The sequence below is a fragment of the Emydura macquarii genome, unplaced genomic scaffold, assembly GCF_026122565.2.
Source record: "Emydura macquarii macquarii isolate MOO-44397 ecotype Brisbane River unplaced genomic scaffold, CSIRO-AGI_Emac_v2 contig_2422, whole genome shotgun sequence".
In the NCBI taxonomy this organism is placed as follows: domain Eukaryota; kingdom Metazoa; phylum Chordata; order Testudines; family Chelidae; genus Emydura; species Emydura macquarii.
In genome coordinates this window covers 4,204,410-4,229,723 of record NW_027132559.1, presented here as the reverse complement: position 1 = coordinate 4,229,723, position 25,314 = coordinate 4,204,410, and the positions used below count along the sequence as shown (strand labels likewise).

The 25,314-nt window shown below is 44.9% G+C and overlaps 2 long non-coding RNA genes across 4 annotated transcripts in view; one reads left to right on the top strand and one right to left on the bottom strand.

The window, feature by feature from the left end:
- The window catches only part of LOC137162230 (uncharacterized), a 106,120-nt gene that overhangs the window by 38,091 nt on the left and 42,715 nt on the right, over window positions 1–25,314 (top strand). The window contains exons 1-4 of one of the 3 annotated variants that reach the window (XR_010922334.1): window positions 5,214–5,316; window positions 6,128–6,259; window positions 17,692–17,791; window positions 22,716–22,799. This is a non-coding gene — a long non-coding RNA (uncharacterized lncRNA). Of the gene's footprint in view, window positions 1–5,213; window positions 5,317–6,127; window positions 6,260–17,691; window positions 17,792–22,715; window positions 22,800–25,314 lie in introns of those variants that run through there. The other 2 variants (XR_010922333.1, XR_010922335.1) reach the window with 2 other exon arrangements.
- On the bottom strand, window positions 634–14,735 carry LOC137162231 (uncharacterized). Its single transcript, XR_010922336.1, has 3 exons — window positions 14,187–14,735; window positions 12,046–12,130; window positions 634–930 (listed from the first exon to the last, which is right to left on the bottom strand). It is a non-coding gene; the product is annotated as an uncharacterized lncRNA (long non-coding RNA).

Genomic DNA, 25,314 nt, shown 5'->3' with positions numbered 1-25,314 from the left:
TAACAAGTTGGTATTAAAACTCATGTAAATGTCTAATCCTCAAGGACAATGGCTCGTGCAAACATCCGATGACCCAGGTAGCCAGATGTCCTCTTAGTGATTTTAATTTCGATAAGAACAACTCATTTGCTTTTAGAATTTCTGTCTGTCAGCCACCTATCTGTAAAGATTTTCCCCCTCCCCCCCACCGAGTGTAACCCTAGCATCCTTGATGTAAGTAAAGTGATTAAAAGTGTCTCTGCATGTATATAACAACCATTATCACTGTTGTCTCTCCGGATGTGACAATGTCTGTATTTGTAAGTGAATAGATAAAGAATTTAAACGTACTATGTAATTGATAAGAAAGGGTATATAATTGACCACTGTAACATCATGAAGCTGAAGCTGATTTCTCAGACTTCCCGGTATCGTGAATAAACCTCTCCAGTATTGTCCATGCTGCCTGATTCTTGGAAAAAGAATTCTTCATGCTTTACAACATCAACAACAAAAGTGGAAGAAAGTATATTCTTTATTAGAGAGACAAGGTGGGGGAGGTAATATCTTTTATGGGACCAACTTCTGTTCTCTCTTCAGAGCTCTTTTTCAGGTCTGGGAAAAGAGTGTCACAGCCAAATACAAGGTGGAACAGATTGTTTCATTATACTCTTTATGTTATTTCTGACAGCTGAATATTGCAAACTTAACAGTCAATGATGATGATAGATATAATGCTGCAGGAACAATGTTGTATTTACAAGCCCAATGTAAGTAGTTTTCCAAAGACACTTGCTTCAGGTCCATGCTATAAAAATGCTCCAATTTATGCTATGGCTTCCATTCAGTCTGAAATGAAAACGATACATACAGCTCTGCTTTGCCAGTTTTACAAACTAGCAGGTACAGCATGTCCTTCTTGGAAATTAAGTTCAGTTCTCAGCAGGCACGCTAAAAACAAAGCCAACAAGAGATATGAAATGTTTTGGTTTTTCAAGAAAGGCTCTTCTAACCATAAGCCAACACTATGAATTCTCGCTGATCAAATACAAATCTAATAGAGTGCTGCTCACACAAAGCATCTTGAGGAGCTGTGTGTGCAGCTTGATCACTGGGGTTACATTTTTTAAAGTGTAGCTCAGAGTTTTTATCTTTGAAATTTTACTCCTAGGAGGCTTCAACTTTAGCAGAATTCAAAATCAAGAAGTATGTTTTCAATGTCTCTTTTAAAGCCGAATTTAACAAATTGACATTGTTGATATCTAAAGAGGGAGAACTTCACAGTCCTGAAGTATAATGGGCAAAAACCCTAGCAACAAAAGATATCAATGGAAATAAGCAGACAGTGTCCTCCCTGCTCAGAGGACTCCAGCACTGATGAAGCACACTGGGTAAAAAAATTAGGAGTATGCATTTATCTGATTCAAATCATAGCAAAAAAACACCTATGCAAAATTTTTAGGCAACCTGACAATCAATTAGTCTTACAAAAACACAATAACGACCACCCACCAGCATTACAAAAAATCCATATGGATAACACCAATTTAGCTCACAAGTAGCATTAAATAAATCAAAGCAACTGAAAAGCTCACTTCCATCCCTACAATTTCTGGGAACATACCCTTAACTTTCCAAAGCCTTGTCCAATAAATGGCATTTGTAGCATGGCCAGATGTCTATCAAGTATTTAGATAACAAAACAAATGCAAAAAAATGAATACAAAATTGTGAAACTAACGTGACGTTTGTAGCCATCGTATTGTTCGCTCTGCTTATATATTCCATGCCTTTCCCCTACCCTTTATTTGTGTTGTCTGTTTAGATTGGAAACAATTCAGGGCAGGGACTGTCTCTTATTCTGTGTTTGTACAGGGCCTAGAACAATGGGCCCCCTTTCTCAGAAGGCCCCTGGGCACCATTGTACTAAATTATAAATGATACCATGGCTGAGTTAATGTTGTGGGGGTAGCATACCTCACCCAGATCCAGATCTGTGGCTGAAGAGAGCTTGATGCAGCTCAGGAGGACCCATCTTTTTGCTCCCCCAATCCTGGGGCTGTCTGGCACTGGGGGCTGATTCCTGGAATACATTGGAGCAGCACCAGAGCTGCTCATAGGGTACGTCTTCAAGCAGACATACCCACACTAGCTCTGATTGAGCTAGCGTGTTAAAAATAAAGTGAAGTTGTGGCAGTGTGAAGGGCTAGCTGCCCCAAGTACACACTTAGCGTCTCACACAGGATCACACTGGGGACAGCTAGCCCGTGCTGCCGCAACTACACTTCTATTTTTAGCAGGCTAGCGCTGACTGAGCTAGTGCAGGTACTGTATGTCTCCTTGAGTTGGAAATTACACCTTCCAGCTCCAGTGTAGACATGTTGTTAGTTACAATAGCTGCTGACAGCCCCAAGGGACCATTCCAGCTGCTGGGGGATCAGCTGACATAAGGAAGCCCTGACCATGTTCATTTTCCTTACTTACACCCCTTATGCTAGGAGCCAAGGGTGAGTGTGGGTGTGTGACACGGGACCAACAACAGCTGCTCTACACTACTTGAGGATGCCCAAATGCTGGGGAAATCCTCCAGAGCCTAGGTAAGCCAGCTTTAGAGCTGCTTTGCACCAGCAGAATACTATTAGATTGCCTTTACGTTGGGCAGGATCCAGGCTCTCACCTTTTGCCTTTCCTGAATTTTTCCCCATGCAGCCATGGGAAAGGCATGAATGTCTTTTTGTTTGTTTGTTTGTTTGTTCATTCCGTCATTTTTGCATTACATTTCCTAGCTTTGTCTAAAGAGAGAGGACTAGAAGAAGAAAAAGAGAATACACTATAATGATCCATAACAGTGGTAACCAGTGTCTACTCAGCTCTGTAGCAAAAAGTTTACTGGCCAAGCTCAGAGGCAACAATCAGCAGCTATTACCAGGCATTGAAAATTGCACCCTTTGGGAAAAATGCACATATGCTCAGTGCATCTCTGTAGAAATGTGAACCCTCAGATTTAGTGGCATTTTCTGCTAAAACTATTAAGTCTTTAGCTCTGTTGGGCAGGGACTATCTCTTTACCGCATACTTAAGGCCCTGATCCTTGAACAGTGCCCCAAGGCACTACCACAAAAAAATAAATAGAGTATCTAGTTCACAGGGATGGGGAAACAGTTTGTTACCCACAATAAAAATTCCTTTCTTCAAACCTAATGTAATACCTTTCAGACAGATTCTCCGAGCATGTGTACTAGTAGAAATCCTTGGCAGAGTCCATCTTCTGTGAGCCAAGTACTCAGTGTTTTCCTATATCATTCTGCTGTGAAAAGATGGATGACTTGCACAGAGGGAATTTAGTACAGCTGGCTATTAAATTAAGATGGCCAGAGTCAAAGGTATCCCTGGCTTGAAACACTACTGCTCGTTTTATGAGGTATTGAATAATACGTTGTTGTCTGGAGTCTGAGTCAACTTTCATAGGTTCACAGATTCCAAGGCCAGACAGGACAATTGTGATCATCTAGTCTGACCTCCTGTATAGTACAGGCCATAGACCTTCCCCAAAATAATTCCTAGAACATATCCTTCTTACCCTGTATGTAGATTCATAGATTTTAAGGTTCGATGCAGAGCTAGACAACATGCCCAGCCTCCATTTGTCATGGCCTAGTGAATACTATTCGATGGAAAAAAGATGATAACCATGCAACTATTGAAATGTATATTAATAGTCTCATTTAATAGGGAATTCTATAATTAAGATTCCAGGAAGAAGTTTTAAAATTAATCCTAACTCCCTCTTTTTGGGTGTTACAAATTTTCCTCCCAAAACCTCCTTTTGAACTGGAATTATCCATGAATATACCCTGCTCACAGATGATCTTTTTCGTTGATTTTTTGTTGTGATATGTAAAAACTCAACTAAACCTCTGACCCTGCAAACATTTATGCTTGTAGCTGTACATATGAGAAATCTCACTGAACTCAGCAGGGCTCCTCAGATTTACTCCCATGTGTGTTTGCAGGACTGAAGCCTTATTGAGGAAGTTTCTGCTTTGAGACATCACTGTAAAATGTCCCCAAACATATTATTATGATAATTAATTATTTGTAGTGTACAAGCGCTGAGGAGCTCCAGTCGTGGACCAGGACACCATTGTGCAAGGCACTGTACAGCTGTTGAATACAGATACATATTGAATGCAATCCTTCTCTACCTTTGTTAGAAAGCCACCCGTCAAGCAACTGATTTTGATTGGCCACTTGAGTAGTCATTTAAGACAGGTTTCAGTGTCTGAATTATTTGCTAAGCACAGCAACAAGCTCGGTGGTGCATGTGTTGTGGGCACAGATTTTGCTCCCAAGAGTTTGTAAAAGAGAGTCACAGTAAAGACAGTAAAGACAATATGCCCTAAGAAGCTATGAAAGCTGGCTTGTAATGTTCTTCAATTACTATGTCCAAAATCAAGCTCGAAAATAGCAAAGTCAGATTAATCCAGCCTACAACTTTCAAATGTTCATCAGTTTGGTTGTTCATTTCAATCAGTTTGCTAAGCTCTCATCTCAAGGTGATCAGGTTATCCCACTACTAATTCTAACAAATAAGTCTTGTTAGGCAAGATGGTTTTAAACTACTGTTTATTAAGCAATATATTAGCTACAACATATAAAATGAATGTTGATATTCTTTGCATAATGTACTAATGTTGCAGTTAATAGGATGGTGTTGAGGTACCGCTGTCAACTTCTAAAATAATTCTTCCTTCTCCCACCCTCCACTTCAACGCCCTCACTCTTTAAAATGCCTCTTGGGAGCTTGAAACTGAACTCTGATTGCCTTACTCGTGTGCTGAGCTGCTGGCATTGGTTTTTGGGGGGGATATTTTATTACATTTATGTTTAGAAAATATCACTGAGGTTCCAATTCAGTAAAACACTTAGACATGCTTGAAGTTAAACTTACGCTAACATCCCATTGGCTTCAATAGGACTTAGACACATGCTCAGAGTTAAGCACCTGCTGATGTGCTTTTTCTCAACTGGGCCTGTGACAGGGTGTACCTGTCCCTTCAAGGCCCCCTACTGGAGGCCCTGCAATCCTACCACAGCCTTCCCCAGGAAAGGAGCAGTGTAAGGTGGATCCTCCAGGCCTGCCTAGAAAAGCTGCATAGAAGCAGCCAATCAGAGTCCAGCCGGATCAGATAAAAGGAGCTAATGGGGTTGAGTAGGTCAGTTCCTGGAAGGGTGCTCTTTGCTGGTTACAGGAGGAGCTTAGAGGAGAACCGGAAGACAGGTTTTGGTGGTGTATGCATTCAGTGAGGAAGAGACACTGATAACTTCAGCTCTGAGGTATGGGTGAAGAGAAAGGGGCTACATGGGAGAAGGCCTAAGGAATAGCAGTAACTGCTTAAAGGAAGCAGCATGTGACTGCTGTTTATAGTGTCCCTGGGTTGGGACCTGTAGCAGTGGGTAGGCCTGGGTTCCCCCACTAGCCTAGTGTTGCTGTTTTTTCAGAAATAAGGGACTTTTAGCATTCCTGTCCCCTGATATTATATTATTAATCATAATAATAAGCAGTAGTCACCTACATTTGCCAGGGGTTTGAATTGCTACTTTATAGCACTCAGCAACTCCCAATCTTGTTGTATAGAGATGGGAGGGAGGGACATCCTTTGTAATAAAGGATTGTTGACAATCTCATCTAAGCACCAAGAAGGGGACAAGGTTCTCTTGGGAAGCCCAAGTGAAGGGTGGAATTTAAAGGCCTAGAGACAGGGCTGAAGACCCTAATGAGGGTTGACAGTTTGTTGACCTCTTTACTATCCCAGAAGGGGTTTGTCCATTTGACTGTGAGACTTGGCCAGGGGGCTGAACCACTGAAGATCTGTTTAGCAAGGTCAGCAACTTACAGGGGGTGCCAGGAGCAAGAAAGAGAATGCAGTACACACCCAGCTGCTAGCAGACACTCAAGAGGGGGAATACTCCCACCCCTCCCCCATCACAGGGCCTGAAATATTTTATTTGTGAGGAGGAGTAAACACATATTAAAAAAAGACAGACTTTACAAAATAGTATAAGAAGGAGGAGAAAGAAGCAACAAATTCTGGGCCTTCTTGATAATGTCCTTGTAACTATTAATCTATTATGTCATTGATTTCAGGTCAGGGTTCCACTCACCCTGGGCTTTTTGTCTCTCAGGATAGGGGATCACATTTCTCATGCTCATCATCACCTCACAGTCACAACCGAGATGTTTGTCTGCATATTTCCTATGATGTCCCTCACACACCAGGTATGTCACTGCTGAGTTATTATTGGCTGTATACCATATGGCATGTTCCTTTACTAAGAAGAAAGTATCAAACAAAATCTTTGTCCAAAAATCCTCATTTTCCAATGTTAAAAAACTGCTTTATGTCAGCAAGAAAATTCCAGCAATTGTACATAATAATAGGGTTGCCATTGCATTGGACATTCTGCTCCCACTATAGGCCTGATTCAGCAGTCCATCCCAGCTCAGCAAAGCATTTAAGCAGCTGTTTAAGTTCCATGCAAGTTGATGGAACTTGAGAATGTTCCTTACATTAAGCATGGGAATTGGGACCATACGGCACCATGATCAGTAAAAATCTGCAGAGAAGACACTTTTTTTTTTTTTTTTTTCTTCCAAAGGGTAGCAATTTGGCCATTTATAAACTGCAGCAGGTTCAAGAAACAGTCAATCAGTGACATAAGAGTAGCTCTATTGTTTCTGGAGAGTCATAAAAACACTGGGTCAGCTCCAAAGTTCATTGACATCTGGGAGTTCAGTAGACTACAGATCAGGTCTTCTAAGCCTTCAGATACCACGGAGATGAGCATGATATAAATACCTAGGTATGGTTGCTGGAAAACATCACTTAGGATGCATTTTAATTATGGAATTGTGTAGGGAAACAGATAATGAGAGCAGACATATTAGTCACGAGTGCTGTTCAGCTCAAATGCCACAGGTTGCTTGTAGCTGGTGATACTATAGTGGCCTAACCAGTCAATTTTGTGACTTTGACCTAGAAAAATAAAGAACTCCTAATACTCCCCAAATTTCCCCACCCTTCTATAAAAATCTTTCAGCCTAAATGGAGTTAATTGTCATGCCAGCGATTCATGGAAAGGGCACTTTTCATCCAGACGCTATGCATACTGCAGCTTAAAAACCGCAGATTTCATCCCAGAAGCCAACATCCATCACTATATAAACAGTCTCCTGCACTCCATACTTCGATGTTAATAGCTTTAAGATGCTCCCTCACCCTCTTTCCCAAATGCAGGGTTAGGCTCTTTACATGGGCTCTGGCGTCTAGCTTTGCCTTCTCTCTATTTCACAGAGATGTACTTTTAAGTAAAATATGGCAGCAAACAGCACTGAGAAGCACTGCGTTCACTGGGTATATGGAGAGTAGCAGGGGAAGATGCTCTGAAATCTAGGCGTCTTGATTCCAGTGGAGTGGCATCAGGCTGCCACGCAGAAAAACCCAGGATGAGGAGCCATTTCCTGACTCGTCTCCTTCCTGGGCCAGTACAAATCAGGTTTGTTTGATAGGAGATGTATGTGTAACACAGTTGTCTCCTGTGTGGGCGTGGCTCTGTGCTTACGTCCTTGTCTAGTTGCTGGCCTGCGAAGAAGCTATAAGCCTCACTATTCCTGACAGTGACAACTAGCGGAGGGTCTCCTTGAGCGCAGAGGGCACAGGCTGCTGATTTTGGCTAAGAAGGGCCTGAGTTCTATTCCCTGTGCGGTTTAGCTGATGACCATGATGTCTGTGCACACAGCTGTGGATTCATGAGAGGTGACACTCCAGAGCATTAGTGGGGTTGGGTGGGGGCAGTTTGACTCAGCCAGCAATTCAGGCAACCCATGCTGGCCCATTTGCAGAGGATGCATCTCCTGGCAGTTTATTTGTGGGTTATTTGTTTTTCTTCTGAGGGCATTTGCTTGCAATAAGCAAATATGTTCTCTTCCAGCATCACATGTGTAATCAGAGCTCCTGGAGGCAGCTGGCTTGCCTTTTCAGTAACCCACCTTGGCTGGGATTTCCCCAGAAATACCAATAGCTGGTAATGAAACAAATGGGTTGCAAGATCCATGCTTCAGCAAATGATAACTTTGCCTATTGAGGGATTTTAAATCTTTAGGCTTATCAATTCCTTAACCAGTGAAAAAGAGAGATCAGCTCACATGCCAGGCAGAGGCAGCCTTAGCTATTTATTCACGTTTGTAAGGTGCCCAACTACTGCTCTACACAAAGAATAAAAGCAACTGAATAGGCCAAAGAAAGCACAGAAGGACTCTTCTGCCCTCTCATGCCCTGCCCCTAAATCACAACTGGCACACTTATCTCCAGGAAAAGCCTAGAAAAATAGGTATCTTGTGGCAGCATGCCCTGAAGGCCAAAACTACACCCCTGCAGGGGTGGTGGCAGGCAGGAGTTCCAGAGTGAAGGAGCTCTCACTGAGAAGATCTGTTCAAACCAGCATTTCAGCTAATCTCAGTTGCCATCATGCCTCAGATGAAGAGTGAGGTGACCAGGTCCCATAAGCAGGACCCAAACCAGTTAGGCCTTTACAGACCAAATCAGCACCTCACATTTGTTAGGGATCAACCCAGCCAACCAATCCTGAAAGGGTAACTACCAAACTAAAACCATCATCCAGGTGGAGGGGAAGGGGTTATTCCTGTCCCCCATCTCCCACCCCCACAACTAGCCCTACCTGGCTGTTCTAGTAGCTCCTGAGCTGTTTAAGAATGGCAGAATCTGAAAACTCCCAACAGCGAAATCTAGAAAAATAGCAGTGGTTTGAGGGCCAAAACCTTCAATCTGAGTGTTCAGCATGCATGTGGATTTTCCCTACACCTCTGCCAAGAAGGACTGTAAATCAGTGCCATGATGAGTATGTGCCTGGGGAATCTATTCCTGCACAAGTGTCTTCCAAGACTGCAGTGGGACAGGAACACCAGAGCCTGTCTATTCAACTTGTCACTCCAGTGACAGTCACATCCATTATCATTTGTGCTTTATTTTTAATTTTTGAGGGCTGGAGGAGTGATTTAAACTGAGGTGGAGGATACCTTTCTGAACTCCAGGGCAGATCATGTAGAAACAATTCTGTCTGCTCTCAATAAATTCATCTGTAGTGCAGGGCCATCGGTATTAAGTCTCTCCCTTTTCATGTGGGGTGCTTTAGTGCATTCATAGAATTCCTTTTTGCTGTCCAGGAAAAAAAGGCTGAAGCAATCTCTGCCAAACTGCCTTTGAGGAAATCTGACACTGTCCTCAGCAGGTGAGAAATCTGTCAAAATGAGTGCACTGCAAACCCTTTTGGAAAAAGAATAATTCCTCTAGGTTTCTTGTATTAATGTGGCAGTTAAAAACAAACTGAAAATAGGCTTATCAAAAAAACACTCCACAGAAAAATAAATAAAACTACCACCTCATTGGAGTGGGTACCACAATCTTAAATGATACTTAGCGGCTTTTCAGGCATTCATAGCAAAGGATGGTAATTCCATCAAGATGGAAAAATATGAAACGGTATGGTTTTATGTAGTGCCCCTCACACTCCATCTAACGCAAAGTGCTTTGCAATAAGTGCAGCTAGTGATTTTATGCTACTCTTAAAACTTTGTGCTGGGTCATGCATTGGTGCCTGCTACTCTGTAACACACAACTGATGGCTGTCAGTTGGCTGCCTCACTCAGGATGTAGTGCAAAGATTTGAGTGGGATGAAGACAGAGGTACAAAAGTCTGTTCAGAGTGGGAGCTGCTGAGTGAAAGAGAACCTTTCCAGGATGGAACCACTTAACCTTTACTTTACCAGGTGGGGGGATCCTGGCTTTGTCCCCTCTACAGTGATGAGTTTTGCGAGAGAAACTGAGATGACACATTTGAAAGTATAATAGGTGGCATGTGGCCATCCAACCTGATAGAGATGAAAGGAAACAGCCATTCAAGCAACCCATGCTGGCCCATTTGTGGAGGCTGCATCTCCTGCCCACTGCTGGGATTTAACTACCTCCTGAGTCACTGGTGCATTCATAATCAATCACATGGAGAGCCACACAGCACCAACGTTGCTGCACACCTTTCCCATATGAATCCCAATGGTCAAATGAACATAGTAAACTCAGCGCATTGGTGTGGCCCTACTCTGAGTGCCCTTGTTCTTAAGGGCAAGAAAAAGAGCTGCCGACAACGTGGGATTATTTAGCCTAGGAAAGAGAGGAGTTTACTAAAATTATTTGGGGCTGTCTCATAATAAGAGAACAAGTGAGTCACTTGAAATTAATGGCTGGTAAATTTAAAACCATAAGAAAGGAAGTATTTCTTAACATAGGCAGCCTATGGAATTCACTGCTCCAGGAGGGCAGAGCATCACATACAGTGGCTGGATTTTAAGTGCCTGGAAATAATGTTTGTGATCAGTAATAACATTTGTAGTCTTACATGGTGTTTTAGGGGGTAATCGCCCTGCCTGGCTTCAGATGGGTGGAGTAAGGCTGTAGTCCAGCCCCAAGCGCCCACTCACCACATACATTATGGTCAGTAGGTGTAAGTGAGAAATTGCCTTCTTAAGCATTCAGAATAGTCACCCACTGGACGGGGCAGGGTAACAGTCCAGACCCCAGAGACTTGAGGTGACAGGGCTTCCTGCCTTTTCCAGGTTTACAAAATAAAGGTAGACTGGATTAGCAAAATTCCACGACCCCTCAAGTATCTGCAAGAGAGCAAAGGGCTGATCCATTGTTCCTCATCCGGGATGGAAACCACATTGTTCCTCTTGAATCTAAGGTTCAACTAAGGGTTGTAGCCTCTTCTCCAGCACCCTGGCATAAGCTTTGCTGGGGAGGCTGAGGAATGTAATCACCCTGTAGTTAGAACACCCCCTCTCGTCTTTCTTAAAGATGGGGATCACCACCCCGCTTTGCCAATCCCTAGGTACTGCACCTGCCTTCCATGGAAGAGGCACGTTAACCATGACACCCTGACTTTGTCCAGTGATTTAAACATCTCCTGATGAACTTCATTCACCCCTGCTGCCTTACCACTATCAAGGCAATTTACCACTGCAGCAACCTCATCAACAGAAATAAATCCAATCCCACCGTGGCTTTCAAGCACTGCCTCCTGAAAGGCGGGCATGTCCATTAGGTTGAGGAGTTCCTCAAAGCACTCCTGCCACCTCTCAACAATCTTCTTGCTCCTCCACATCCCTGTACCTAAATCCTTCAGCTCCCAGCCTATCACAGGCATGAAGAACAAGCATCACATCCTTTACTTTTTAAAACCAGGCTCCAGTTTTATTGGTCTCCACCTCAGTTAGGGTGAGTGCCCCCTGGAGCTTCCTGCTCCGCAATGCTCCCAAATGACAACTCAGCACTAGATGAGCCATAAACATGAAACAAGCCCAAGCCCCAGGGAGCACAGTTTCTGCCTGTAAGGACACTGTCAATTCTGACCACCTCCACTTCACATGGCATCCAGCCCAACCATTCCTGAATGCTGCCTTGTCTCAGCAATGTGGCTGGTTGCTTGTCATGGCAAAAAAGAGGGGAAATCAGCATTTGAGGGGGTTTTAATAAAAAGGCAAGGTCAAGGCTCATGGTATTATGACTATAAAGACTGTTGAATGATCCATAACTAATATTTTAAAAAAACCCAGTGCCACACATATACAGTCCTACTCAAATTCCTGGGGGAGTCTTGCTTGGTACTGAGCTGTCCAGAAAGACAAAGACAATGCCATTTGATTGAAAACAGAAACTAGAAGTGTTGCTTGTCCTGGCTGAGACACACAGCCAACTTAGAACCCAGTGCTGCTAACACTTACACATAGGGATAACTTTAGTTGTGTGAATCGTCCTATTGAAATCCATGAAACTCCCCAGGGAGACTGCTCTCACCTAACTGTAGTTGAGACTCTGATACAAAAGGAGACAGGTTCCAAAGATCCAGTACTCTACTCTCTTAATGTGACTGGGAGGAAGACGCTCTTAATGTGACTTCAATGAGACTACTCACATGAGTAAAGTTACTCACTTGTGTAAGTGATGGCAGGATCAAGCCCTCCATCATGAATGATCCAGATGGGAAAGTTCTGCATGGTAACATCTACCACCACCACCTGTGAGTTTACAGGAAAGGAGTGAAAACAGACTGGTCTATACTCTTCATGGTGGGGCAAACAATTGCTATTTGCTTTATATTTAAAAAAATAACAGCCCCCGAGACCAATGCATAAGACATGATGCCACTGGAGAAATGCTGTTGTTAGGAGAGTGGGTTGCCTTTTTTCATTGCAGGTGCCAAGACACAACCCTTCACTGATAAAATAAACAGTTTTGGGTGTATCTTAATATATAGCCCGGACAGATCCATGATGTCTGTCCCCACATTGTGCCTTAGCAACTTCTCTTTGGCACACAGCATTTCCAGGGCTTTCAGTCAAGCACATTTCAGCAGTGCTAAATTGAATTTGTACACTGATTTCTCAGTTTTTAACCATCCTGCAAACACCCATGACCGAGGCTGAGGATTTGTCTTGGCTAAAAGTGGGACTACTCATATGCTAAGAGTTTGCAGAATCAGGCCTGAGTTCTCTACTACCCAACAGCATTCAGCTACACAGATGATACCACAGCACTAGTTCTATGCAGCTGCACCATCAACTTTATGGGTTTATTCAGTATGTGCATTTGTCAGTGCACAACTATGCAAAACTGTATGTTTTTTTAAATCCTGTAAGTCTCTCACCTTAAGAACACAAAGCTCTGCATTCTTAATCTCCAAAAGAGACTTGCATACCTACGGATTATATAATTCTCTTCTCAGTCGCTAGCTAGTGCTAGGGTTTCTGAAGCACTCTTACCCTGGGTGCCATCCTGTGCTGCCCTCAGGATAGTAGGCAATAAATGGTGTTGACTGATAGACCAGGAGTGCAGGGTTTGATTGATAATAGTTTACAAAGTCATACCATGGACAGGGATCCTTAAGACATTTGCAACTGATGTGTTCTCTGCTGTGTGCTGTGCATGTCCACAAGCACAGTAGCAGGTTTTACAGGAACCACAAATACCCTGAACAGAGGCCGACACTTCCCCTTTAACATGAAACCCAATACTGAAGGGAAAAAGAAATGTGGTTTCATTCAACATCAGGCTCACATGTTTGTACTAGCAGGTGATAAAATATTTGCCATAAATCTGAGCATTTTTGCAAGTTAAAGCGGGTCTAGTTTTCAGAAAATTCTCTTGGTAAAACAAGACCATTTGTGAAAATGTGATGTTTCTCAATTTTGCACTTTTTATGCAGCCCATTTACCTTTTTTTTTTTTTTTTTTTTTTTTTTTTTTGTGAAACTGTGATTGAAATTCTGTGTCATGGGTGTGACAAAGTGGTAGAACATTTCACCACAGGAATTTTGTGTTTGCACATGGCACTAACTTTGCCCCTTCCATTTAAGTAGACCATCAGAATGGCAGAAAGAAACAGAGGCTCCTGGGAGGTTATGTACGGAAGTCTAGAAAGGGAAAATCCAGCAAACTAGCTGATTGAGTGACTTCAGAAATTTAATTTTAGATTTTTCTCTCCATTCCCTTCATCAGTTTGTACAGACTGATGATGAGGGTAGCAGAGTTCCACTATTCACTATCGTGCTCATTATCCATCCCCTTTGAGCCTGTGTCTGCCAACAACAGTTATTCAGTTCAGTTATGTATTACTATGTCACTAGAAATTGCATAGTTTATTTCTTTATTCACTTTTTTTTAAAACCCTCTCTGTTCAAACACTTACTGTTTCACAAGGTCACCTAGCTGACCAAACAGAGCAAACTGGCCCAAGCATTCTTCTGAATAACCAGACATACCAGACTAGCTTTATCCACTGACCTCTGGGGAATTGTATTTCAAAGCCTCTGCAGTTTCTTGACTGTCCATCCATAATATTATAAAGGATAAATCCAGACAACACTTATTTAATATGGGGCAGATTAGTTTCTTGTTTGCCTACCTGTGCACCAAACAATCTAAACAAGTCTAATCCCAATTATTTTAGCACCATCTTGAACAATGAAATGACCTGTTGGGCTAATTCTATGACTATCCTGAATGGCTAATGCCTCTTAACAGCCCAAACATCTTTTCACACCAGGAACTTTGCAGTAAAGCATGTAAGTCATACCATATCTTTGTAATGCAGACGGAGGAGCTCCTCCTCTTCTCCCTTAGCTACCTTCTGTGTTCATCTCCGGCAGAAGACACTGTGCACACTGTAGTAGTCTTGTCCTTTTCAGACACTAAACCCTGTGGTTCTTAGGCATAGTCCATTTGTAGGGCTTTTGCAATGGGTTTCCAGAAGAAGCTAGTAAAAAAAAAAATACTTCAGCTACTAATCAACATGTCTCCTTTTTCCATTTTTCTCTCCTTTTTTAATTACAGCCAGATGTTGTCACTCCAGGGTGCCTATCCCAACCAACCTGCAGTGCTCAGCAGGGGTTCTTTGCTGTCTGTATCTCCTGCTCATTATTCCAAAGGGAGTTTAGTTTTCATAAATCCTTGCTGCTAAATTGTTATCAAACCTTACAGAAGGATCCAGCGCGTGTTGTTTTTTCCTTGCTGGAGCTGTTCTTAGCTGTGTGCTGGACAGCGTGTGAGTGGTACAATCTGGTACTGTGGGCCCAAACGCGCTTTAGCAGCTAGTGCATATCCACAGTATACAACTGGCAAACTTCAGCTGCTAGTTTTAAAGTGTGTAGCAGCCCGCAGCCCAGACCCACCTCCTTGTGGGGAGGGGAGAAGAGAAGGGGGGGGGGGAAAGGCCAGTTAGTTTGAAGAAGCTCTTTTCACAATAAAAGCCCTGCCTGCTTTCTTAAACACTGAGGGCTGTGTTTAGTCACAAAGCACAGGTAAAGAGAAACTAAAAGAAATGAGCTCCCCCGGCCCGCTGAGGCACAGGCCATAGGAAATACATTGTGTGATTGTATTTATCCTGGAGATCAACAGCAGACCAGTGAAAGCAAATAGTAACTAAGTGCAGAGATGCCTGAGGAGAAATCCTTCGATTGTTTTTATAGTATTATTTTTGTTTTCCATAATGACATAACAAAGGCTGTGTCATACAATTCCATACGTACTCAAGCACACTAGGACATTGGGACAAAACTTTTTATACAGTCTAATAATAAATGATGAAAAAAAATAATGCTTTGGACTGACTACTATAGCGGCTTTCATCAGCTGAGGAGCTCAAAGCACTTGATAAACACTGTTTCACTGAGGCCTAGATTTTGCCTCTCTTCAGAGAGGTAGTTCACTTCACAAGCAGGCCCATTCAGCCAGGCAGGGCCTGCTCCACACTGGAGGCATTTGCAGGGGGAAATAGCATTTTTTTCCTTGTGGCCACTTGAAATGCCCCTGGCAGCTATATACCCATCAGTGGGCCAACAACTAGTGCAAGTTAGCCCGGCTAGGATTTGTGCAGTAAACCACAACAGAGTCCCAATTAGTGCAGGCTCTGCTGATTGAAGGCCAGTGTGGATGCAACATGCTGGCCCAAATGGTGGGTTGTCAGCTGGAGCAGCTGTCCTCTCTGCCAGTTCCCTCAGGCAGTGAACCTCCTGAGTTCACCAGGTGAGACTAACTTCTTTGCACCTCAGTATCTCCCTTCCCCCAGAACTCCCATGGTATTTGCATGCTCTCCAGAAGTGCCCGTCCTCCCAGCCCCACACCTTAACCTCCCACCCTGGTTATTCCCTCCCACCACCTCCCCAGAAATACTTCCGCCACTCCAGCTCCACAGGTCCTTAGTTGTATTCCCGGACAAGACACTCAATTGCTGCCTCCCTCCCTCCAGTTATAGCTCTCTATCGTAACCTTTCCCCCCAACCACATCCAGGGCTGACCCTAAACCAAATGGCGCCCCAGGCAAAGAACATCTTCTGTGCTCCCCCTCTCCTTTTGTTAAACTTTTGAATACCTTATTTTTTTATTACATTTGTAGCCCATTTCATGACTTTGATGCACGATTTGCATGCATGAGTCACTCTTGTAATATAAGACGATACATTTGCACACTAGGATCTATAAATCTGTATTTAGTCATGTCATAGATAAAAAAATTTAAAAAATTGTTTCCTTTAAGCTTATAGAAACATTTTAATTTTAAGAATAACTGAAATGTATTAACCTCAAGAAATTGAACTGTGCACCGACATTGGGTTGGCCGGTATTAAATAGTGTTACAGTAATGCTAATGCTTTAGAACATTAACCCTAGTCCTTTAATTCAAAAGGTCGCTTTTCTCAACTTTGCCCTTGCAAACTGAAGCACAGCGTCAGAAAGATCCAAATACTGGCCAATGGCATTTTCAAGTGATTAAATAGCAAGCGATGACAGTCTCTCGTCTGCCATTCTCAATCGAAGATATGTTTTAATGAGACTGAGCTTTGAAAAATTGCACTCCCCACTTGTGACTGTGACTGGCAGCATAAGCAGAGTCCTCAAAGCTGTCCACACATTAGGAAAAGTGTCCTTCAGCTCTGCATCATGAATGAATTGGAAAACTTGGAGTGGAGAGTGCTTCCTGTGTGGCAAAATGTGACAGATGATGTCCAATTTGACATGGAGGTCTTTGTCATTGACGTCCGAATATTCCCCATGTGTCAGCGTCCAGTGAAGGTCCATACAATTGTTTAAGAGTGTTTTCCTGTCCACTGGCAGCTTACTAAGGTCATACAACCTCCGCTCCACCCTCCAGTCATTTTGTGCTGTTTCATTTGTCCAAACATTTCTTCAATGGACTTTTGAATGAGCAAAATAACTCCCTCTTGAATTTTTTTTCCGAGCTTCCCATCATCTCATCTCCGCCCTTGTAACCAAACTGTCTCTTTTTCTGATGAATACGCGTTTCCTTAAAGACAGGCTCAACTCCTAAGTTTTCCGCCATTTCTTTGGCAGCAATGATGGTATCTTCATAACCATGGGTGGCGGGTGAAACTTCCCCTTGGGGAGGCTAGTTCTCTGTCCCACCTCTTCTGCCCATGGCCCTGCCCCCACTCAACCACCTCTCCACCCCGGGCCCTGCCCCCACTCCACCCAAAACCCCTCTCTCTTCTCTACTTGGATTCCTCCCCACTTGCTGCATGCGTCCCTCTTCTCCTTCCCCCCTGCTCCCCAATCGGCCACCCCACTACCATTCACTTCATGCATCCCTCCTTTCTTCCTCCACACCACTTGGCCCCACTGCCGCTGCTGGCCATATCCTTCCTCCATCCTCCCCGCTTGGCCTTCCTGCCATCACTCACTGCATCCCTTCCTGCCCCCTGCTCAGCCCCCTCTCCTTCACATCTCTCCTTCCCCTGAGGCCCCCGCCACTCATGCTCTCCACCCCTCCCCTGAGATGAGCTTATTATGTGCTATGCAGGTTCCCTGTCAGCTGAGGAGGCGGTATCTGTGACTTAGCATCCCGGGTTCATCAGTAATCTCCCTGGGGAGTCCAGGGGATCTGGGAAGCTGAGTAGCAGATACCACCATCTCAGTCACCCAAGAACTTGCATGATACATAAAAAATGAGCAAAAACTTCTGGCAGATGCCCTTTCCCAGCAGCGGGGGAAGAGGCGGGGCCACCTCTTAGCCTCCCCTGGTCTGTTATATCCACCGCCCATGTTCCTTTCCATTGTCTCTGCAGGCCACAATGAAATCGAGGCAGCTTCGCATCCAAGTAGTTACGGTTAGAAAGTCTGGAAGTGTTCCCCGAGAGTCTACAAAGGTCCAGAACATTCTAGAAGGTTAGTGAAAAATGAATCCGCATATGGAATACCTGAAACATTTTATTTCAAACATTCTATTTTCCTTTTTGTCGCTAACAACAAAAACAGCCCCCTGAGTCTGGCGTCCACCCCCCTCCCCCAAGCCCAGGTCGCCTGCCCCTAAATCTGGCTCTGGCCACATCCCTCCATATGCCCTGAAATTGCCCAGTAATGCCCCAGCTGTAGCTCTGCAACTTAGCAAATTGCCAGCTGGTGCAGGAGCAACAGGAGGGGAGCTGGTGACTACTGCATTCCTCACAGCTCTTCGACTACCAGCTGTCCTGTCCCCCTCAGGCTTGGAAGGAGCAGAGGGAAGGAAGCTGGTAGATGAAGGACCATGAGGAGAACAGCTTCCAGATCTCTTCCTTCTGCTATAGCCCCAGCCAGTGAACCCAGGTGGTTCACAGAGAGATGACAACACCCCAGTTCGAAGGCTGACAATCTTCTACCAGTGAACCACTTCTGGGTCCTCAGAGCAGGACTGGTGAAGCGGCAGTGATCTATCTGTTGGCTGAATTTCAGCACTGAGTTATTAATGGAGGTGGAGGATCCTGGGGAGTGGAAAGGGGATACTGCTGGGGGGAGAATACTATGGAGAGCAGAGTGCAATCCATCGTTAGATCACCGGTGGAGGAGTTTTAGAGCTGGCAGGGAGGGTATTTCCAAGGGGCATCCACTAAGATATGCATGTTCCCTTTAAGGACCATTGCCAGCCCTGTTAGAGGGCCCCCTGTTGTACTTGGGAGTGAAATTCATCACTGGTGCAGAGGAACAGGGCAAAGCTCTCAACACTACTTAAACTCTGCATAGTGGGAAGAGGGGCCAGCAGACACAGTGTACACTCCCCCTGTCCCCTGTGGAAAGGGTGTCCCTGCCAGCCCTGCCTCTCCGTTCAGAAGGCGGCGATCGATACAGTGGCTCAGCAGCCCATGCCTCTGGCACAGAGGGACTTTACATAAATTCCAAATGAGAGAGAGGGTTGGATTTAGCTGCCTAGCAATAAGGCTGGTCTCCCTTATGGTTGCACTGAGGGAAGAAGGTCTCATGTCTTCTCCCCTCATATTGTGCAGCCACAAAGGGGCAGCCATACTTCAGCCTTTTATGCTGAGCTGGGTGTGCTAAATATGCTGGGATATAACTAGATGTCTGGTGCCCCATTACCCTCACAGGCACCTTATTTTTATTACATACTCTTACCCCATGAGCAATCTGTGAAACAAACAAGATCAATACACATGTTTATTGATTTATATTATGGTAGCATCTGAAGGCCCCAACTGGGATTGTGTGTAGAGCTGGTTGGGAATTTTTTATTAATTTTTTTTTTAGCCGAAAGATGCTGATTTGTCAAAACCCAGATCTGTTTGTGAAATAATATCAAGTTCAACTTGAAACATTTTTGGTTAGAAAAAAAAAATTGAGATTGTTGAATGGGAAAAATTTGTTTTTTTGAGTGAAAATGACTTTTTGTTTTGAAATGTTAATAAATGTACACAGAAAAGGGGGTGGGAAGAGGTTGAAATTAAAATGAAATGTTTCGATGGACCTGAACCAAAAGCCTTTTTTGGATTTTTGGTTTGCAAATTTTGTTTTGACATTTTGAATTTATGTTCCAGTTCGGGATGGAAAATTTGAAATGTCAAAAACTCTAATGGGGTGAGAAAGCAGTTTCCCACCCAGCCCTAACTGTGTGCTAGGCAACCAGGGGAACAAAAGAAAACATAGGTGAAATGACATGGCTAAGGTTACAAAGTGGGTCAATGGCAGAGCCACAGCCAGGATTAAAACGCAGGTTCCCTGAGTCCCAGTCTAGTGCCCAGTTCACTGACCACACTGCCTCATTGGCATGTCTTATAAGACCGCACAAAGGGTTAAACAGTCATAACGTTATAATGACTTCCTGTCTCTCACTGCACTTGGTCCTTCCAGGCCCAGATATTGTTAATTCCTTCATGGCTTCTTGTTTTTGTGTGTGTGTGTGTGTGTGTGTGTGTGTGTCTCCTTAGATCCTTCATTGCTATTCAAACTCAGAATAATAACTAAGAAGAAAGGTGAATTAAAGGTCAGACACAAAAGATATGTCTCTGACTTGAGCTCACGCAGAATGATTTATATTCCGCACATTAGCATAAGCCAACTAGTGAAGTATATCAACTAAACCAAGCACTGAGCCCTGCCAGCTGGGCTCTGAGAACACGCCAGCTCACCTTTTACCTCTTAATTTCATTACTGATATGGCAGGATTTTTGTTTTTTACTGGCACATCACATCATTTTTATTAACAATGTTTGGGATGTTTTTGTGGCAGTGGAAGCCCCATATTGCTTGTAATGATGCTTGCCTACACTGCCATCTAGTGGTAAGGCTGTATACTGCTATACCCCTAACACTTGTTACTATTAAGGCATTTAGGGCTGAAACTGCTTCCATTTAAGTCAATAGGAATTTTGCCACTGACCTCAGTAAGAGAGGGACTGAGACCTAATTAATTAAACTTACAACATTCCTAAGACACAAGGTAACTATTTTGATCTTCATCACAATGTGCTCGTTCCCTTAACATTCAGTGGCTTTCCATGTGCTTGCATGTTCAAAAAACTGCATTTGCATGTGCCAAAAGGCAACTGTGCAAACAAATGCTGACGTGATCAAACCAGCCTCTAAAACCTACATGTGTAGGCCAGATCCTTAGCCCGTGTAACTCAGAGTGGCTTCCTTGACTTCAGTGGAGCTGCACTGGTTTACACTAGCTTAGGATCAGTTCCACAACTTTTATGCACACCTATTTGCAGGGGTGTATGGTTTCATAGCTGTGTGTACAAATGAGTGGTTTTGCATGTACAAACACATACCAACTGGTTGTACAAATGTAAAGGCTGCCTTAAAAATTGTTCCTCAAAGTTTAACAATCTAGTGTTGAGGAGTAGGGTTTACCCTCAATATAAAGTGAATACAGGAACTTATTCAAATGTTAATGGTTGCCCTAACTGTTGCTGGATAGTGGCGAATTAATCTGCAGGTCAGACTCAAAGATGTATTTGTCCCATATTTCAAAGAGATACCTTAACAATAACCTGTATGATGTTGAAGAAAGCAACTGGAATCATTCCCTTTTAGCACAACTGTTTGCGACTACTAAGAAAGGATGGAGGGCCAAACACAAGTGTATTGTCCCCCCATTCTATAGTTGGAAGGAGGAGCTAGTCATTAGTGATGGATGCCTGCTATGGGGTATTTGAGCACTCATCCCTAGGAAGCTGCACCAGTAGTGCTGGAAGAGCTGCATTTAGACCATCAAGGTGTGGGTAAAATGAAGGCTTTGGCAACAAGTTATGTCTGGTGGCCAAACATCAATATCCAAATTGAAAAGTTGGCTAAAGGATGTACAGTCTGTCAACAGGCACAGCATGCACAAGCAAGGCATCAAGCCACCTTTGGGACTGGCCAAGCTTACCCTGATAGTGCATACACATGGACCTCCTAGGACTTTTCCTAGGCCACATTGCCCTTGTTGTGATCAATGACTGTTCGAAATGGCTGTAAGTATGGGAATGCTATTTACAACAACAGCACGCGTTGCTTTTTCTGTTGTTTAGCTCTCACCCTCCAAGTAAGAAAATAGCCTAATACTTCACTAAAATTGTGCATGACCTTCCAATGGCTCAGGGCACCCAGGTTATTAGATGAATTGTCCCTTGCAAATATTTTCAAATGCTGGCAACTGTGCAAAGGGCTCAACAGCAAAAAAAAATGCCCAAACTATGGATTTGTAGAAGCCTAAATTAGTCCAGATATGTCTGTCTTATCTCCCTGTATTTTGTCTACCCAAGAGCTAATAAAGAACAAACATTAGACCTGATACTCCACTACCTTACCCCTTGTGTAGGCATTTACACCTGTGCAACATGGGCATACGAAGTTACCAAACCAGGATGGTAGCATTTCACATCAACTTTGCACTCACTAGCAAGAGAAGTAAATTCATATACAACATTCAAGGCAGTAGAAAATAAGGCCCATGGAGCACAATGCTTAGACACCACTGGGAGGGATAAATAGTCGGGGCACCACCAGAATTTTCCTAAAGAGGGGAGCCCAGAGTTCTCCCTCTACTGCCCTGCACCAGCTGCATGCTCTCTCCCTCAGTACTCACCTCCACACGCTCCTCCCCCCATTGTCCCAGCACCCAGACCCACATTTCCCACGCTGCACCCAGCTCCACACCCACTCCCTTCCCACTGCCTCTCCCTCAGCTCTGCCCTCTGCACCCAGTCAGGTGATCTCCCTGCCCACACTCAGCCCCAAGCTCTTACCAAGAGAGGTGGTTAGACGGCCCCCGCCAAGGGCCAGGCAGTTCTGGGAATCTTGCTTCTATGTTTCTACTTCCCCAGGAAGCACCAAAAGCCCACATCCCCTCCTCTCACCATCCTAGAGACTGAGCTTTCCCAGTGCCCCCTGCTCTGCTTCTTCCTGAGGGCTGGAGATGTCCAGTGTCTCGGGTGCCAGACACCCAAAGTGCAAAGGTGGGGGGAGGAGCAAACAGGTGTAGGGGGGTCCTATCACCACTCAGACTTGGCCCAGCTTCCACGCCATCATGATGGAAGAGCAGCCCAAACAAACTTCCAGGTCCAGTCAGGGACCAGGGAGGTAGGCCCGGGCCTTCTGGAAACCTCTCTCCCCTCACTGTGCCCTAGATCAATAGACAGATTGCTTTTGGGTGCTGGCTCTGATCAGCATCTGTACTGAGAGCAGGCAGTTCCATACACTTCAAATTTGGGAGTGGAGGGAGGCAAATATAAAAAATGGTTACCTACCTTTTTGTAACTGTTGTTCTTTGACCTCCACTCCAGGTAGGTGCGTGCGTGCCATATACACAGTCATCAGAAGGTTTTTTTTCCCCTAGTGGTACCCGTTGGGTCAGTGCAAGCACCCCCTGGAGTCATGCCTCCATGGCACCATATATAAGGCCCCACCAACGCACCGCCTCTTCGGTTCCTTCTTGCCGGCTCTGACAGAAGGTGAGTGGGTCTTGGAATGGACATGAGCAACACATCTCGAAGAACAACAGTTACAAAAAAGTAGGTAACCGTTTTTTCTTCTTCTAGTGCTTGCTCATGGTGATTCCAAGTAAGTGACGCCCAGGCTGACCATAGAAGGCGGGGTTGGAGTTCACAGAATTGCTGATTGAAGCACTGCGCTGCCAAATGCTGCATCATCCCTGGCCTATTGGGTGATGGCATAATGTGGGGTGAATGTGTGGATCGATGACCATGTTGCGCCCCTGCAGATCTCATGTGTAGGGACGTGCTAGGAATGCTGCCGAGGAGGCCTGCGCCTTTTGCTAGGTCATAGCAAGTCCTAATGCAGGACATAATCCACAATGAAATCCTCTGGGATGATACCAGGAGACCCTTCATCCTGTCTGCTGCTGCGACAAAGAGATGGTTTGATTTACAAAATGGTCTTGTCCTTTTGATGTAGAAAGCCAGTGTCCACCTGACATCTAGAGAATGGAAACCTCATTCCCTGCTATTGGAATGTGACTTAAGGAAGAATACCGGGAGGAAGATGTCCTGGCTCATGTGAAACTGGGTTACCACCTTAGGGAGGAAGGCCGGATGAGGTCACAACTGAACCTTGTCCTTATGGAACACCATGTATGGAAGTTTGGATGTCAGGGCCTTGAGCTCAGACACCCTCCTAGCTGAGGTTATCACGACCAGGAATGCCACCTTCCATGAAAGTTAGAGGAGTGAGCATGTTGTTAAGGGCTCAAAGGGAGACCCCATTAGCCTGGAAAGTACCAAGTTAAGGTCCCATGCTGGTACTGGATGGTGAACTTGGGGGTATAACCTGTCAAGGCCCTTGAGAAAACAGGTCACCGTCAGATTAGCAAAGACTGATTGACCATCCAGCCCAGGATGGAACACCGAGATTGCCAGTAGGTGAACTTTTAAGGATGACGCTGCCAGACCTAGCAGCTTGAAGTGCAGCAGATAGTCCAAGATGGAGGGTATTGATGTTTGCATTAGAGAGGTGTCCTCCTGCATTGCCCAAATCAAAAATCTCTTCCACTTGGCCAAGTATGTAGCTCTGGTGGATGGTTTCCTGCTGCTGAGGAAGACCTCTCTAACAGGCTCCGAGTATGCTGACTCTCTGGAGTTTAGCCATAAAGCTTCCATGCTGTGAAGTGGAGAGACTTGAGGCTGGGATGCTGGAGGTGGCCGTGATCCTGGGTGATTAGGTCCAACACCAATGGTAGGGCAATTGGAGAGGCCACCAATAGTTCCAGTAGCATTGTGTACCAATGTTGTCAGGGCCAGGCTGCAACTATCAGTATGACAGACCTCCTGACCTTAAGCAGGACCGTATGAATGATCGGGAAGGGCGGGAATACATAGAGCAGGTGGTCTACTCAGGGAAGGAGGAATGCGTCCACGACTGAGCCCGGGCTGTGGTTCAGGAATGAGCAAAACTGCTGCCACTTCTTGTTGAGTCTTGTCACGAACAGATCTACCTGGGGAACTCCCCACTGCTAGAAGATGCTGTTCACGATGTCTGGGCGAATAGACCACTCGTGGTTGTGGAAGGACCTGCTGAGATGGTCCGCCAGCTCGTTTTGGGATCCCGTCTCTTTTCTGTAGAGGCGCCACTTCGACTGGTGCCGGCTATGCTTGGAGATATGCAACTCCGCCTCTGAGTCCGAAGACCGCAACTCTGAACGTAGAGCCCACAGCAGTGCCAAGCGAGAGAGTGCCAGAGAGGGATGCCATAGAGAAGGCAACTGGTGCCATATCATGGCCAGTTTGCCTCTAGACAGCGCCGCGCTTTGCTGTGGTGCCAGCAGTCTTACGTCCAGTGCTCTCTCTGGCCTGGCAGGGGGCTGCTGTGTTGTCATGGCTATCAGGTCTCTAGCCACCTCAAACGTGTCTGGGATGGAAGGGAGATCCAATTCTTCCACCTAGCTCTCCCTTATGGGGGAGTCTACTGGCACCGGACTTGACAGACCCCTCTGTGGGCCCAGAGTCACTGGTGCCACCTCTGGAGAGGTAGACACTGCGTGCCCCAGCCCGAGAGACGCACTGTTAGCACTCTATCCCTGCTGTTTTCACCATAGGCAAGCGCCCTCTGTCAGTTTTCTTGTGCAGCATTGGTGAGTGGGAGCCTTGCTGGGCTGACTTCAGCACCAGGGAAATGTGGTTCTGAGTATCTGTAGGTGCTGAGTCCTTCTTCAGCACCACAGGCTCCCTAACTGAGGCTGGCGCACTCCACACCGAGGTGCTAGGTGCAGGGTCTGACTGGCCTGGCGACTGGGGATGAAGGGCTGTCTCCATGAGGAGGTGGTTTCAGCCTGACGCTCCTCTCTTTCTTGGTCCTAGGACAGAATCCCTGCAAATCCTACAGCGATCTGTCTGGTGGGATTCACCCAGGCACTTCAAGCAGAATTTGTGGGGATTGCCCTTTGCTATAGGCTTATGGCAGGTCTCGCACAGTTTGAATCT